This window comes from Pteronotus mesoamericanus, unplaced genomic scaffold (genome assembly GCF_021234165.1).
Source record: "Pteronotus mesoamericanus isolate MK-2021 breed Mesoamerican mustached bat unplaced genomic scaffold, CSHL_Meso_final contig_221, whole genome shotgun sequence".
NCBI classification, from domain to species: domain Eukaryota; kingdom Metazoa; phylum Chordata; class Mammalia; order Chiroptera; family Mormoopidae; genus Pteronotus; species Pteronotus mesoamericanus.
Window position 1 is genome coordinate 9,012,903 of NW_026555092.1, and position 17,693 is coordinate 9,030,595.

Here is a 17,693-nt window from a genome sequence, read left to right on the forward strand (position 1 = left end):
CTAAATTATATTCTCATGAGGGAAGGAACAGACTGGGTCTGCCTCTTTGGCCACTTTTACTCACAGTGCCCAATGTGGTGGCTGCCTTTTAGTAAGAACACACACGTAGGAAGAATATAATGGCACAATGTCATGGAAGCCATGGAGAGTATTTGGGTTTCGTCGGGGGGGGGGCGGGTTCCTTCTTATAAATGGTTTCTCTAAATAAGTTTAGGCTCCCAGAAAAGCTGCAAGTATAATACACAGAGTTCTATATACCCCTCACCTATTTCCCTCCTCTGGTAGCAGCTTCCATTATCGTGGCATATTTGTCACAACTAAGAAACCAACATTGATAATGTCACTATTAACTAAGCTACAAGCCTTATTTGGGTTTCACCATTTTTCCCATTGATGCCTTTTTTTCCTGTCTCAGGATCCAGAGCAGTACCCTGAAACGGTTTGCGTTTGCCTGTCCTATGGTGCCCTGGTGCACATTGCAATTAGCTGTCATGACTCATAATCTCCTCTGGTCTGTGACAGTTCCTCAGGCTTTCCTTGTCTTTCATGACCTTAATGGTTTTGAGGAGTAATACTCAGGTATTTTGTGAGATGTTCCTTGATCTGGATTTTTCTGATGTTTTTCTCCTGATAAACTGATCTTAAGGGTTTCAGGCAAGAATGCCACAGAGAGCAAGAATGTTAACTCATAGCAGGGACATTTGATAGCCGCATGACATACCAGGTGATAATAACCTTCGTCACATGGTAAGATAGTGTTTTCCAGACTTCTCCACTGCAAAGTTATTGCTTTGAGGATTTTAAGATGGAAAGAGATAATATTTTCAAAGAATATTCAATGACGTGAACAAAATGTCACATGTGGTGATGTTAAGCATGGGCTTATCACGGGAGCTTACGTGGATTCAGCTGGGGGAAGCGCTCCGTCTTGCCTCCCTGAGATGGACTGATTTTTGTAAATTGTGCTCTCCCGCTGCTGGGGAGGGGGATGGAGGACTAAAGTTCACTTCCCATGGGTGTTTTTGTGTACATTCTTCACCCTGGGTCACTGCTGTGGAATCAAGGGAAAGAGGGGGCTGATCTGGACCACACTGAGTGAACAACACCAGGGAGGAGAACAGAAAGTCCCTGGGGATCAGGCTTCCCCAGAAGCACCCCCTGCACTGCCAGTCAGCCACGGGCCGCTCGGCCGGAGGTCACTTCGGCTGTCCACAGCTCCGCCGAGCAAGCCTGGGCCTGCCTCTGACGTGCGTCCTCTGATGTGCTGAAGAACACGTTCGAGGTTGTTGACCTCGTGATCTGGGAAACCAGAAGCAGACCCTCTGGGCTAAAGGCAAGAGGTTTCTGAACACAATGTCTGTGACTCAGTGTCCCGAGTCTGGGCCCCTGCCTAAGATGGACACTGTTGCACCTCAGGGGCTGGTGTCCCTCTGACCACAGCTGCCGGGGCCTCCTCAAGACACTGTTGTTCCCCTTCACTAAGATCATGCCCACTGCCACTGGACAATGCGAACTGTGTTACAGCTGGTGATCCCGGTCAAGTTCAATGGGCACGGCTGGGCCTCTGGCAGAGCCCTCCTGAGATGCTGCTGAATGTGACTGTACCTCTAAGTCCTGGGCCACAGCTGAAGTGATTGGATTTCCTGTGCCTCTGAGTGTCTAGTAACTGAGGTGACAGCAGGTGCTCCAGGGCTCCTGATCCCAGCCCCTCAAGGTCATGGACAGGCACAGCCATGAATAAACAGGAGCTGTGGCTGTTTCGGGTGGCTATGCTTGTGTTTATGAAAAGCGGACCTTTTCCCAGGCTGCCGGGGGCTGCTGGCGCCCTGATGGACACACATCATCTCAGCCTGACTCATGATGTTGATGTCGACCTGGCCACTGGCGGAGGTGCTGTTTGCCAGGTCTCTCCCCTGGGAAGGCTCCTCCGCCCCTCCCTTCCACACGGTACTTGCAAGAAGGAAGTCACTACGTGCAGCCCACACTGAAGCAATGAAGAGCCACGCCACCTCCTTGAGCATAGACCATTGACATAAGTAATTTGGAATTTTTCCTGGGACACCAGGTTCTTCCCAGTCATTCATTTATATCATTTATTTAATCACTTATTCAATCATTTATTCACATCATTTAGTCAATCATTTATTTATACCAGTATGGACTCATGGATACTTATTTTATACTGTGGGTTGTAACACAATGCTACTTCACTTATTTTGTAGCTCACACTCTTCCAGTGTGGGCCACTGGGAGCTCTTTTCCTTGGATCCTGTGTCTCTTTGTCATTTTGACATTGTTGTTTGGGAGGTACATTTCCTACCTCCTTGGAGACTTTTGACTCCACTGATGTCCGATGTTGATGCAGGTGAGACTCAGACTGAGTCCCTCTTCGGTCACCGGGGCCACTGGCCCCTGGGCCTCTGCACCCCAAACCTTGGCTGTGCCTCTGATCATGAGGGACCTCAGAGCTGCTGGACACACTGAACTTCAGATCTTGCCCTTTTCTTCCTCCTGCAGCCACTGCCCTGAGGAAACAGAGCCCTCCCCGAGCTGAGTCTGCCCAGTTCTGGCCCCAGGAAAGCTTGGTAACCTCAGTAATGTAACTATATCCTCCATGTGTGTGAATAAACTTATTTAAAGGATGAAACAAAACAAAAAAAAAAATCTGCCTCTCGATTATCTTTGAAACCGACCTTATCTTCTCCATTCCTGGACTTCAGATCAATGTCCTTTTGCCTGAAACTGTTTTTATTACACAGCCTTCCATCTGGCCAATGTAGCATCAAGGTCTTTGGAGTCACCTAGACTCAGATTCCAATCCCAGTGGCTCTCGGAAGTCACTTGATCTCTCAAAGCCTCTGTTTCCTCACCTGGAAACGAGGGATAATAATAACCTCCAAATAGCTGCCCCGATTGAGCACCTGCTAGCTGTATTAGGTGATAACTTAGGCAAAGCACCTCATAGGATGCCTAACACACATAGTATGTGCTCAACAAATGGAAACTATTATTACTATTAGTAGTCATGGTAGGTAGGATAGATAGCAAACACAAAGGCAGGGAGAAGGAGGGAAACATGTCCCACCCACTGACTCAGCAGTCCTGGAAATTCTATGTATCTCCCATTATCTGGGAAAGAAAGCCTTTGAAACTGTGCCTTCATCCCAATGCCTGAAAGGCTGGAAAGGACCCATAGTGCCTAAAGGAAGAAGCCCATTAATACCTTTGGGTTTTCACTCCCCTGTCCTGGAAAGCTAGCACCACCTTGGCCTGTCAGTCAGTAGTAACTTCTTCGCCCTCCCCATCCCACCAACTATAAGTCTTCAGAACGAAGCCTCTGTGCTCTTGCCTTTGCCGCCCCTGCCCTTGTCACCTTCCTCTTGCCTTTCCCCTGACCACCACAGCAAGGCCAGTTCTCTTCCATGAGAACACATCACCCATAAACCCTGCTTGCACCATAATTAACGCACTGATCTGTAATTCTTTACTGCACTGGTGAGAAGAACTGAGTTTCTGGGAGTTTCTCCCGCAGCAGTTTTAAGAATGCTGTAGTCTTTTTCTCCCTATTCCCCCTCAAATCCATTCTCTACACTAAAGCTCAGATGCAACATTGTTACTCTTCCACTCCCGATCCTTGGAGAAGCCAGAATTCAGAAACCCCCTGGCATTGGAGATCTTTGGTGATATTGTCCTGCTCTATGCGCCTGGCCTCACCTTCCTTCTCTCCCCAAACTCCACCAGACTAGTCTCTGTTCCCTGAACAGGCCTCACCTGACCCCTCCTTGCCTTTGCCTGTGCTGTTCTCTCTACACACAATGACTTTCCAGCCTTTCTACATCTGGGGACTTCCAGTTCCAGGTTTCTGTTCTCAGTGACAGAAACCAACCAACCAGCCGGAGCTTATGGCTGCTCCCTGCCCTGCAGCACCTCCCTAATGGAGTAATTATGTGTTGACGTGTTCCCCTCCCCCCCAACCCCTTCACCGATCAGGCTTCCCAATGGTCAGGGTCATGTTTTATTAGACCAGGTGGTAAGGAGGAAAGGGCATGGACTTGGAGTCCCACAGACCTGGGTGTGATCTGCATTTGGAGCTTATCAGCTGTGTGGCCTGAAGCGAGTTCCTAACCGATGATAATAAGAATAGTTATTTCAGAGGAATGCTGTAAAGATTTAAGTTGATAATCCATATGAAACCCTTCGCATAATGCCTAGCACACAGAAAGCACTTAACAAATGGTCACTTTCTCTCTTTTTATTAATATCAGGCAGCCAGGAGTTGCCTGCTCTGCCAGGCTCCATTTATTGATGGATTCAAGGCTAAAAATAGAACTGCAGCCTTGAGGAGTAGTAGGTCCTTCAAGAGCCAGGAATTGATGCCCTTGATACTGTGGATGGGGAAGGAGCCTGCTTCTCTCCCCAGGGACCCCTCAGAGAAACACAAATCTTGATGCCTCTGGCCTTTTTCCCGTTGGTGTCCAGGGTGGGCATGCAGAAGCCAGCCTAGATCAGGCTGATGAGCGATCCTAGCAGAGGGCTTTGTAATCTGACAAGCTGGTTTTTAACTCCAGCCCTGCCATTCACTAGCTCTGTGACCTTGGGCAAGCCACGTTCCTTCCCTCTCTGAGAATCATTATTATTCTGTAGCCTGGGAAACTAACAATGGTAATAACAGTTTGGAATGACAAGCAGCGTACACACACAGAGGCCTTGAGGCCAATGACAAGCTCTGGGACTCTAGATAATGACAGCCCCTCTCCGAGCCTCAGTTTTCTTTACTCTGAAATAGGCACAGTGGCCCTGAACTTGCAAGGCTGTGTGAGGACCAAGCAAGGTCACGGGCAGCAGTTGCTGACAGCAGCATCACCTGATGGGAACCTGAGTTATCTAATGGCCCATCTCCTCATCTGAGGGGATGGGGAGCAGAGACAGAAATTTATTTTAGCCGTTTGTAGCTATCGATCCACCAGCCTTGGAAAATGCGGAGAAATGCATCCAACAAGAAAAACACCTCTCATCTTCAGCTGCTAACAGCAAGTGGATAAACCACTTCTGTGTGATTGACTTTCCCTTGCTCTTGGAGACCTGTTTGATCTCCCAGGACAAGATGCTGATTTAATTAAAGCAGATCCTAAATTGTGGACAGGAGCCCCATTTTCCTTTCTACAGCCAGTCTTAGCTGTGCTGTCAAAGGTCATAAATCTGGCTTCCAGGGGCACTGACCCAGCCTCCTCCATGGAGACAAGCAGAGCTCAGATTCACCACCTGAAGGCCATACATGCTGGACAGTTTCTCCCCTTCTTCCCTTCCTGGGAGAGGTCTGGTTGGGCTCCAGCCCCTTGCTCATTTCTGACCATGAGACAGATTCAGAATTGCATGACAATAACATTGATAAAAATATATTGCTACGACCCCATCACACTGTAGTCCTCTAGGGGGGAGGATAGTACAGCGGTCCCGGCAAGAGATCAAGAGCCTTGGGCCAGGGCATCATGTACAAAGGACCTCTGCCCAACCACCGGCAGCCTGTGCCCCTGGCAAGGGGAGAGGAGATCCATGTTCTGCCCAGGCTGAGGGTAAAAGGAAGAACTGTCTGATCATCTCTGGGTGTCAGCAAGCCTTGGGGGTGTCCATCCAGCAGCATCTAGAATGGGAATTTGGGCTCTGGATTCTCATTCTCCTGGGTCTGGATCTCAGCTCTACCCTGGGAGGCCCTGGGTCCGTCTCCTAACCTCTCACCCCTGAATTTCCTCAGTGTCTATTTACGTGTTTGTTTGCATATTCATCCGTTTTCTCGCTTGCAGACACGAGAGTCCACTCTGGCCAGTTTAACGAGATTAGGAACTCACATAAGGATGTCAGCCTCAGCGGGTGGTGGAGAGACAGCCTCCAGATGCAGCTTTCGGAAGCATCTCTAAGAGGCACCCTGCAGAACCAGACTGACGCGGGGGGGGGGGGGGGACAGCTGCTGCTGCTCCTGCCCCCAGAATCACAGCACGTGGGCCACCTCCCGGGCCAGCGAAGGGATGCCCACACGCAGCCGTTACACACAGAGCCCAGCTCCTTCTTGGTGTCTCAGGCGGGTGAGTATGATTGGAGGGAACTAGGTCACACACCTGCACACTAGCTGCAAGGGGGCCCGGCTTCTGTTTTGAAAAGGAAGAACTCAAGATATAAGGAATAATCAAAACGTAGACAGGGATTTTTTAAGTTGTTGGATAACAAAGAATGACCAGTGTTCGGTACATCTTCTTTCTTGTCTATTTCCCTCACCTTGAATGAAAGTAATGAAAGTTCCACAGGACAGGTATCTTAAATGTCTTGTTCACCTCTATATCCCCAGCACCTAACATGGAGCCTACAATGAATAAACAGATAAATCAAACGTGGGTAATAAAAGAACCACCTAGACTTTGAAGCCACTCGCCTATTTATAGTTTCAAGGACTGTAGTTCCATGAGTTTGGAAAAGTTTCTCCTTTACAAAACGCCCTGCCTGATGGTGAAGTTGTCTCCCTCTTTCAGTCCTCAGCTTTGACTCCCCTCCTCCTGGAGGCCTCCCGTGGTGTCCAGCGCTATCCCTCCCCGCACCGCGGTCACCACCGCAAACACCCTGCCCTCCTGAGCCAGTTTAGTACAGCGGTTAAGAAGGCAAAGTCTTCTAATTGGTGGATTTCAAACACTGGCCTCAGCTCTTACTAGCTGCGGGAGGTTGGTTAAGTCATGTAATTCCTCTGAAGACCATTCTCTTCATCTATAAAATGAGGATATTACAGTATCTAAGTTGTAGAGTTGTCGTGAGGTTTACACGAGATAGTGTGTGCAAGTTCTTAGAACAGGCTCTAAGGGAGAGGGAGCTGGTGCAGAGAGATAACTCGACTGCTGCTGTTGCGAGCCTTGCCCTTCTAGTGCTTATCTGGACAGTATTATGGCCATTTTCGTGTCTATATCCCCAGCTTAACTGATACCTCTGGAAATTAGGAACTGGGGTGTCCTATATGCCCCCACATAGCTCTCCATGCATTAGTCATACAGATTGGGTGCTCACGCGCTTTGTTGGATAAACAATTACCTCAATCAGAGAAATCACAAATGCAAAGACTGATAGATAAAACATTTAAAGTTTGTATATGAGAAAGGTAACTAAAATTAAAAAGTCACCCGGAAGTGGGGAGAATGGCAAATGGCTAATGTAAATATTTCATTCATGCCAATAAAATATCTGAGTTGTTAATATCTGGACAAAGGTCATGAGCAGGCAATTCAGGTGAGGAAATAGAAGTAGTGAGTAAACATGGAAGAATATTCAAACTCCAACAGGGGAAATAAAAATGAGATACAAATGAAGGCAACAATAAACAGAATTCAATACCAAATTACTGATAACCCTAAAAAAGATCCAGTAGCAAAAGAATGGTTACACAAATAATGATACATTGATTCAAAAGCATGGTGCTCCACCATTAAATAATTATGAAAATGTTAAAACAAGGGCTTGTGATATAGTAAGTTTATAAGCAGACTGCAAAATTTAATTTAAAGCATGATCACAAGTGTGCAAAATGTTCATCTGGATTTAATGAAAACTTGGCAGAAAATACAAGAAAATGCAAACAGTTCCTTGATAAAGAAGAGAAAATTTATGGAGTGCCCACCATATGCCAGATACTATGCCAAGGGCCTCCACATACATGATCTCACTGAATTTCCCAGTTCTCCCCAAACCGCTAAGAGGTAAGGGCTGTCCCCATTTATAGATAAGGCAACGGAGGCGTGGAAAGGGCAACCGCCCGCTGTGGCGGCACAGCCGGGAATCGGCTGAGAAGGATGCCAGCCCTGGTGCTGGACTCCAAGTCCAGTCATCTTTCCAACGCATCAGATGTGTAAGATGGATGGAGTCCAGTGGTTTTTCTTTCTTTTTAAACATTGCCATTAATGCTGTTTAAATGTCATCTGTGCAATCAAAACACAATTAAAAGAACAACGCAAGCTGTCTCAGGAAGGCAGTTCAGCTTCTATCCCTCCACAGAGTCCATAGACCAGAGCCCCACCCTGTCATTGGCCGACGCCCGTGGTTTCGCCCAAACAATACTAGGAAACAACCCTGCTGAATCTCCTGTCCCTCTTCATTGGTTAGAAGCCCTGGCATTTCCCCCACCTTCCCCACTAAGACACTTCTTTCACCCCAGGGTATCCCAGGGACTCTGGGTGCCTCTGCAGGGGGGATCCCAGGACCTTTGCACATGCCATCTCCTTGCCTGGAATGCTCTTCTCTACTCTCCATGTGTCTGGCTCCTCCTCATCCCCTCCTCAGAGAGCCTCCCCAGTTATTCTTCATCTGTTTTCATCTCTGCTTCCCTGGATTGCTCAAGTTCTTATTACTAAGTCATACCCCCTCCGCCCCAGGGGAAGATGCTTCTTGGAGGCTCCTTAGGCCCCATGCAGATAAGCCCTGGGGTGTCCATTCCACCAGGTCATCGTGTTGGCCCGTCCCTGCAGGCTCTGCAGCCTGGGTTCTATTGGACACCACCCTCCTTTCCTTCAGAGAGACAAAAAATAAAGCACTTGGGAAATTCCAACTTATTCTGCACCTGGAAGCAGAGGGCTTCTTTCTCAGGACAAGTGAGAACCCCTCAGGGGCTCACAGAAATACCCCCCTCACCTACTTCTCTCTAAACTGCCACATCGAATCATCTATTTATTCAATTTTAATTTCTTGAGCACTTCTCATGTGCCTGGCCTGTGCTAAGTACTAGGTATACACACCACAGCAGGTCACTCACTGCACAAGAGCACCTAATTGAGGGACAAGTGGGGACCAAAATCTAGCTCATGGAGCAATCGCCAAACTGTGGGCTCACAGAGCTGTGTCTGCTCAAAAGACTGCCTCTTTCTAATTTCCCTCAAAAGCACCGTATGGGTTAGAAGCAGCCTAGCACATGTGTGATTTAAACCCACTTGGCCCCTGCCCGTGTGGAGTTAGTCTAGCGAAAGACAGACAACTAATTAAACAACTGAATATATAATTAGAATTTACCCTTATTTTCCCCGTGAGGACACTGGGTTTCTGAGAAGCTAAGTAATTGGCCCAAGGCCACACAGTGAGTGAGTAACAGAGTCAGGGTTCAGGTTCCGGTCTTCTGGCTTCAAAGCCACGATCTGCCCTTCACAATGAAAGAGGTGTTTTAGCCGCATCAGTATTCAAGTGACGCTTCAGTCCTGTCCTCCAGCGTCTTGGTTTCTCCCTCTTCCTGACCCCTCTGATGATAAACTCAGCTCTCTCTGATTCGGGGGGTCCCTCCTCTTGACCTGCTGGCCCCTTCAGCTCCGCTCAGCTCAGCTCAGCTCACGAGGACCGACCTGCAGCCTAATGCTGAGGCTGTAAGTGAAATGACTCATGCAATTTTTACTTCCTGTCCTGTGTCTCTGGACCCAGTCATTCATCCCAGGGGCTTGGCCGGGGACAGGCCCGGGCGACTGAGCAGGTGCCCTACTCACTCTTCCATTCACAGTGGCAAAGAAAGCCGTCATATATCTAGGAATGCGCTGATGTGAATAAAATTATAAAACTTTACTGAAGGACATAAAAGGAGATCTGAATAAATGGCGAGACACACCATGTCCTGGATAGAAAGACTCAGCATTGTAAAGATGTCAGTTCTCCCCAGAGGAATCTATAAATTTAATGTAATTTCCATCAGCATAGCGAAGACATTTTTTATGGAATTTGACAAGCTGATTCTCAAATTAAACTGGAAGAAAAAATCCAGTAAAATACAAAAGAATAGAAGAATATCAAAAAACTTTTTTAGGGGTTTAAGGATATTCGAATTGTCGTGCAGCCGTGACCGCCATCCATCTCCAGAGCTTCGTCATTACCCCAGACCCCAAACTCTGCACCCATTAAACAGTAGCTCCCCACTTTGCCCTCTCCCCCAAGGGGAAAAAATTAACGCATAAAAATAAGAAGGAACTATCAAGCCAGGAATAAAACTACTTATAAAATAAGAGAAATTCTATAGACAGTGTAGAGCAAAAGTAGGCTTACAGTTGTGAGTACATGAAACACAGAGTTTATTCTTGCCGTATTATGTGTTAATTATTGGATTATTTTCCATATAAACAACTATAACCTCCTTTTGCCACACCCTCTATGTATGCGTCTATCATCTATCGATCTATCTGTGTATCTATCCATCTCTCATCGTGAGAGTAGCATTTTGCATCCATGAGGAAAATATAAACTATTCAACAATGGCATTAGGACAAATGGCCCCCAATGTGAAACATTTAAAATTTGAACTCTACCTCCCACCAGACACACATACAAAGTACCTTTGATTTAAACAACAAAATGTAAGAAACGAAATGCCATAAAAGCATTCGAAGAAGAGTAAGAAAGGTGGTTAGGTTTGACGATATAAAAACATTTAACTTCTGAATGACAGAAGACGATATGGGCAAAGTTAAAAACAAGTGCCGCTCTGGGAGAGCAAATCTGCCGCACACGTACAGGAATGCAACAAGAACATATCTCAAAATAAAATTTTTGCTTTTCTATTTCCCACTTCTTCATGTCAATCAGAGCTTCTGTTTTACCTCCAGGAGAATTCGTGCTTTTACAGCAGGAATATAAAGCAAGAGAAGCAGCCAACGCTCAGATGTCATTGTTTTTAACTTCTCAGATAGTCTGCTGAAGCCCACATCAGAAGTCACGCTTTTGAAAGGCAGAGCCTTTGATTTGCAAGAGGCTGCTTTTGCTGAGAGAAGAAAATGCTCTTGAAAATTAAAAGGGTAGGTCTTGAAGAAAGCTGGAGATAGAGCTTATGCCTTAATTATAGATTGAAGAGAGAACAGAGGCAGCCCAGACCATGTGCCACCTGGGGAGGGAAATGGGGTCCTTGGGTTGGGAAGAAAAGAACATGGGACGAGGTGTGACCTTGGAAGAGGTCAAGAGGGCCTGGGATGAGGGAACTGGACCTGCAGGACCACAAGGAGGGGGAGGCAGTCAATGCCCAGTGCCTACTAAACCCCCATCATCACCACTACCAGGAGCCCAGGGACGGAGCTGTCACCAGCAGATCCTCCTGACCTTTTACATGGGCGCCACAGTCCAGCTTGGCTGAAGAGCTGCATCAGCCATTCAGGTCCTCACTGGCCTGCCCAGGCCTTCGCTGACAGGTGTCTGGCGTGCTCAGCAGGAGTGATGCCCACCCATGTTGGACGCTCTGCTGAGAAGGCCCATCCACATTTATTCCCATTAATGCAGCTCCTTTTCAAATGGCTCAGGACATTCATCGACCTCCCAAACCAAAGGGTGGGATGTTCGACATCCATAGAGACCCCCTGCAAACTGTATTTGGCTAGAACTAGATAATGGTAAAATCTACCCTGCCTAAATAGATCCACAATATGTAAAGAACTCCTATAAATCAATAAAAATAAATCAATAATCCAATAGAAATATGGACAAAGGATATGAAAAGTAAAATTCACAAAAGAAATACCAACATCCAGTAAGTATATGAAAAGACGTTCAGCGTCAGTTCTAAGTAGGAAAAAGCAGGTTAAAATAATATGATACCTTTTGCTTAGCAAATTGGCAAAAGCAAAATTAGAAAGGCAGATAAGCATCGTGAAGCACTGCCATATGCCATTCGTGAAGACTTAGTAAAGGGCAATTTGGCAATTCCCTAGAAATTTTTGATGTACATTTTTAAATGCACACATTTAAAACCAGCAATTCCACTCAATCAAAATGTCCCACCAGCGGATGGTTGAGAAAAATTACGGCTTGTTGTCAACATTGTTATAGTGAAAAATTGGGTAATAGTTTGGAAGTGCAGTCGGGGGTGCTGCTCTGTAGGTGGGGTGGGTGCCGCTTGCTTGACTGAGAGAGTAAGCCTTCTGGAAACCCTTGAGGGAGTTGAGCAGGAATGCATGCCAAGTTTTGGGACAAGGCATTCCAGGCAGGGGGGACAGGCCAGCGTGAAAGCCCTAAGGGTGGAGCATGCCCAGCATGTTCAGGAAAGCCAGGATGTCACTGCGGCTGGGACAGAGTGATGGGACGGGGACGGGGAGAGGGGTCCGGGAGGTGACACACCAGGGTGCTGGGTGGGGGGCAGAGTGCGTAGGCAGCTCATGTAGAGCCTTGTAAGCCATCGTAAAGGCGCTTTGGTTTTTGCTTTAACTTAGATTGGAAATCACTGGAGGGATTTAGTATTAAGATTAAAAAGCAGAATATAAAATCAAATTATAAGATGGTATGTTTAAAAACTCATTTAAAAAATACTGAAAGGAAATAACCAAAACAGACCACAGCCGCTGAGTTAGAGTGAAGGGATTATTAATTTTTTCCTCTGTCCAACCTCTACTGTCTCTTTATAGTATGTTTGTGATTAAAATCTTTCTGTATTTTTTCTTTAAACTGACTCCTTATGTGAAGGCAGAAAACGATCATGAAGGAGGAGGAAGGATACAAAGAACACTGGAGAGTTAGAGATGGAGGTCAGAGGCCAAGAGAGAGGCAGAAACAGGGCCGTGGGAGGGAAACCAGTGCTGAGGTGGGAGGGAGACGGGGATGCGCAGGAGAGGCGTGAGATGGTGAGATAGGGAAGGGTGTCAGAGGGGAGACGGTGACCATGACAGGGACAAGCGCCTGATAGGGCCCAGGGCAGAGGCCAGGCCCTTGCCTCAGCGTGTGGAGGGGCCCAGCCCCGTCACACCCCCATCAGGCCCTCAGTACCTCCGTCACCACACCGGCCCAGCGGCCTGACCCAGGCAGCTGAGCAGCAGCCCATCCTCCACCTCATTCCAGCATCTCAGGAATCCCGTGGCTGCTTGGATGATCTTCAGCAAGGAAGTGACATGACTGAACTTGAGTGCTCACAGAGCCCATGTCTGTGAGGGGAAATGGGCCAGGCCCACACCAACACTCTGAGAAGCACCTGGTGCTTCTGCGAGTGAGGCTGGGCCTACACATCGCCTTCACACCACACACACCACACACCACGGGGGCCCTGCACATCCGTTACGGCTGCCGGAGAAATTCTGGTGCATGCTGAAGGCAGGGCGTATCTGCTGGAGGTACCAGTAGGGCAGTAGCAGCACTTGGCAGCAGGAACTTGTTTTTGAGCCCACGTGAGAATCTGCCAAGACATTTACAGATGCTGGTGGTTGCCCCTCCTAACATCCCCTTGGCCCGACAGCTGGTGGCAGCTGGGGAGCCAGTTTTAAGCAGCTTGCCCCCAACCCATTCCAAACGTGCACTGTGGCTCCTGTCAGTTCTTCTGCCTCAGAGATTTCTCTTTAGTGGAGGAAGGCCGCTTGGCCTTGGAAGAGACATAGTTTGGAAATGCAGGAAGCTAATGGCCCTGGGGTAACCCTCAACGGTGGGAGGCTGGAGTCCCAGATAAACACCTCCACTTTCTGCCTGAAGTGAGACAATCCTGAGGCCCGTTCTTCCTGGTTCCTTAGAGGGGCCCCAGCAGGCTGAGCCCAGCTGTCTCATGTAACCAGCTCAGATAGCATCCATGTACAACAAAGCATTTGTCCTATAGAATGTTCCCATTCTGGGTTCATCTACTTGTTTCTTTGTGGCATCATCTACCTTGTTTCCTCGACCCCTCTATTTCCTGTAAATAGAAGTCAGCCCCAAGTTCCAAGGCTCCGTAGCAGGTGGTGTGGTGCCTGGCCAATGCTTTGGCCAGTCCTGGAGGCCACGTGCAGATGTGCTGGATCAATCAGACGTTCTCCTGAGTTTTGCAACCAGAGGGCATTCTCTGGTGCTGAAAGGAGCTGGGGAGCTAACACCCCTGGCGCAGCCTTGGATCTGTGCAGGGAAGGAGATGGCTTCATACCCCAGCTTCCTTACCTGTCAGATGAGGTTTCTTCACAGACTCGGAGGGTCCTGGAGGAACTGGCCCCAGCTACCTGAGTGGTGATCCCCCTCCCTTAATTCACTTTTTATTGGCTTCCTTCCTTCCCTGCCTCACCTCTCCACTCCCTTAAAGATATTTTTGGGAACATCACCCAGATATACTTACTTGCACCCAAATCCTTTTCTTAGGGTCTGTTTTTTATAGGGGGATCCAAACTAAGGCAGATACTTCATAGAAGGGGCCATGCACATCTTCTAATCTCACATCAATGTGGCACACACAGTAGGGCTAAGATTGATCAGTGGGCTCAGGCAATGTGACAACCTGATCCCTTCATTAAAAAGTTCCCCATCAACCTTTCATCCAATCATCTCCTCCACTGGTGATTATTGTCTGGATCCATTATTGTACAATATTAAGTGTTGTTTTAAAAAATCATCAAGTGTTTTATATTTGTTAGCTGGAATTTTTTTGTAAGGAATTTCCCCTCAAACTAGAGCTTTTAGGTTGAGATGAAATAGCAGAAGAATGGCAGGAGAAAGCCTTCACTCTTTCCTATTCATTGCTTCGTCTCAGGGTGGGGAGGTGTGCCCTCGTTACCTCTAATGGTATTTAATGAGCTCTGTTTAATTGGAGGCTCACATGTGCACACACTCTGTGTGTGTGTGTGTGTGTGTGAACAAATGAGTACTTCTATATTCAGTGTGTTTCAATCATTATCAGTTATCCTGTCTGATGTTCAAATTATCCCATCTTTAACCAGTGGGCATCTCTGTTTGTTGGCTCCTAAATGACCTTTGGACGTGATCTCATTACTTTACTCTTGGACGATGTCCTTGTTTTCTGACCCAACAAGATGTCCCAGACTCATGTTGTCTCTTTCACACCCCAGACCAGGAATCAGCCATCTCTCCAGCAAGCCCTGTTCTTGGTAGTCGGAAAACACAGCCTGGACATCAGGTGAGCTCATTGGTGGCAGGTTACTATTGCTTCTAAATGTTTCTGTGGACAGAGGTGAAAAACGCACACTTTTGAACAGAAAGACAAAAGGGTTGTGAGTTTCTGCTAATATTTCAAATTCAAATGTAGGATTTTACATTTTTTACTTAACTTCTTTGGTCTTGTTCTCATATCATTGTTCTTGGTCACTGAAGATCTTAGATTTTAGCATTTGCATGATTACTAGTTTGTATTATCCTGGTATTTATATAAAATGGTTTCCAAAATAATGCCAATATTTGCACTAACAATATGACTTCCAAATGCATTTTTAAGATTTTCTTTGCGGCTCTTTTGTCCTTACAAAATACTTCTTTTAAAAAAAGAAGGAAAAATTTCTTGAAGCGCTCACAGTCAGCATGTTGTGAAGCCCCTGGAGAGCGTTCTCTTTCCCTGGGTGTTTATATCACCAACTTGCTATACCTTTAAGGTCCTTCGTTTCAGATTGTTTTCAGGTTTTGGAGATGCTTTTTTCCCCTCCTTCCCTTTTAATTTAATGTTATTTTTTAATGTAAACGATCTGATTCTAAAGTCAAAACCATGCAACAATACATACTTAGAAAAGTTTGCTTCTATCACTGTTTTTCCCCTCTATTCTCCCCCCCGCCCACAAATAATCATTTTTATTATTAGTTTGTTTTTGTGGGAGGTTTTTTTTGTTTATTCTTCCAGTGTTTCTTTTTGCAAATATAAACAGTTTATATACATATTTACACCACTTCTCGCCCTGCTGTTACACAAATGATAGCATGCTTGTGTTTTTCACTTAACAATATATCCCGGAGCTCATTCCACTGCACCGTACCTTCCGCGTTTCTCTTCAAGGCCGAACAGTGTTCCACTGTATCAACGGGCCACAACTTACTCACCCAGTCTCCCAGTGATGACTGCCTGGATTGTTTCCAATCTTTTCTTATCTCAAATAATGCCACAATGAATAACCTTGTGCATAAGTCATTTTAACATTTTTTCCAGTACATCCTTTAAGTTAGAATCCTGGAAATGGGATTGCTGGGCTAAAGGTAAATATATAAATAATCATGGACTCTTAAAAAGTATTGCCACGCCCTCCCCCCTCAAAGAGTTGTACTATTTTTGCATTCTCTGTAATAAGCATTTTTCAGTCATTAATTTACTAAACACATACTGAAACAGTAAAAATGATAAACAGGGTCCCTGTGCTCAGGAACTTACAATCCGGGAAGGAAGTGAGAGTGAACAGATAATCGCACAAATAATCACTCACGATGTATAATGAGGAGCTGTATCAATTTTACAAGAAGAAGCCCTCACCTGATTTGGAGGATCAGGGAGACTTCCCTGAGGAATAATGTCTAAGCTGAAATCTGATGAACGAGAAAGAATTAGCCAGGAAGAGTGGATAGAGGAAAATACCTGGGTAAAAAGGAAATAAAAACAGAAATTATAATAATCAAAATAAGAAAAAGAGAAGCCTCATATCAAAACTTACGGGGTACAGTGACTTTTATTTGGAAGATAATTTATAACCTCAAGTTATTTTATTTGTTTAAAAAATTCTGAAAACAAATGAACTAAATATGCATGCTCATTTATTATACAAGACCTAAAAAAAGAAAAAATAAAGTAGAAGAAAATTAATAAAAATAAATGAGAAATTAACAAAGTAGAAAGGAAAGAAATAAGAAGCAGCTAAAAGTGTAAATAGAAACTGGTTCTTTGAAAATATTTTTAAAGTACCAAACCACGAGCAAGCTTACATAGAGAGAGTGAGGGGACAGGCGGAGGGCGATATCTCTGGATACAGATGTGGATAGAAGAATTTAAAGATAAAATTATGGCAACAAATGTGTAAGTCCATAGGATGATGACAATCCACCAAAATATAAATTACCAAAATTGTCTCAAGAAGTAGAAAAGCTGAACAGGCCAATAATCAAACAAAATATTTAAAAGATTATTAAAGAACTACCATCAAACACAGCATTCATAGTTCTGCCTCCCTCTTTCACTCTCCCTCCCTCTCAATCTCACTACTTTTATTTGTATGTCTGTCCCATGCCCTCATGTGGCACAGTCTCTGTGTGACTTCAGAGGCGACCCACTGACAGCCTACACCTCATTCCCCTGAACAACATAAGAGTACATCTGTCCTGTTCACTATAATGGTAATAATAATAATAACAACGACGACGACAGCAATAAAGACTCCTGACTGATGGCCCAGCCTGGGTCCCAGGGTGAGTCAGTCACAGGACGAGCCTGGCTGGGCCTCGCTCCCTCGCTCCACAGCGGCAGTGGTTGGGGACCGTGATTGATAGCAGCTGCCCAGATCACATGGCATTAGGAGGAAACCCCAGAGAGAGTGGTGTCCTGGAAGCCGTGTCTCCAGGAAGAAAGAGTGATTAGCTGTGTCAAATGCTGCTGATGGGTCAGGTAAGATGAATGAAGGCAATTTAGGTGTGTGCTGGGAGAGAAGAACTCCTTGGAGTAGCTTTAGGAGAGACTGGGCGGGGTGGGGGGAGGAATGGACAGCAAGGACAACACTTTTGAGGACTTGTGCTGCAAAGGTGAGTTTTTAAAAAAATGGGATGATTGCTGGCAGGGGAAACCTGGTTTAAAATATTTATTTTGTTGTATCTTATAAGAGAGAAGAAATCACAGTATGTTTGTTTGCGGGTGGAGATAATCCAATAAATCGTGAGGCAGGTCACTGCTGAGAATGAGATGGGCAGGAGGTGCTGGGAGGTTGGGAAGGGAGCAGAGGGTATGAAATAGTCACTTAAAAGCCCGTGAGAGGGAAGGGTCTGTCAGCACAGAGCAGACGGCCAGGCGGCCT